Raw genomic sequence first — 513 nt, forward strand, 5'->3', positions numbered from 1 at the left:
CATGAAATGGTCTTGGCCTAACCAAGTCAAGCTACCATGAAGGCATTCTAGTCATGCTACCTCAAGCTATCCATAGGGGAGTATGAATTGTCAACCCTAAGCTATCATGAAATGGTCTTGGCCTAACCAAGTCAAGCTACCATGAAGACATTCTAGTCATGCTACTTCAAGCTATCCTTAGGAGAGCTTAATTCCTCAATCCCAAGCTACCATGCCTATACTAATGCAAGCAACCATGAAAATCATCCTACCAATGCTAGTTCAAGCTAGCCTTAGGAGAGCTTAATTCCTCAATCCCAAGCTACCATGAGATCTACCATCCCAAGCTACATAATTCAACTATAAAGTCCCAATTTCAATCATTTGTATTCATGTTCTAGCATACATGAATAAGTCTAGTTCAATTTATAATTTCATATTCCCATTCTTGGATAAGTTCTATTCATGGTGACAATTCTAGAAAATCTATCAAGAACCATCAATTCCTCATCAAAAGACATAAACCCACATACT

The sequence above is a fragment of the Solanum tuberosum genome, unplaced genomic scaffold (genome assembly GCF_000226075.1).
Source record: "Solanum tuberosum cultivar DM 1-3 516 R44 unplaced genomic scaffold, SolTub_3.0 scf00729, whole genome shotgun sequence".
Classification (NCBI taxonomy): domain Eukaryota; kingdom Viridiplantae; phylum Streptophyta; class Magnoliopsida; order Solanales; family Solanaceae; genus Solanum; species Solanum tuberosum.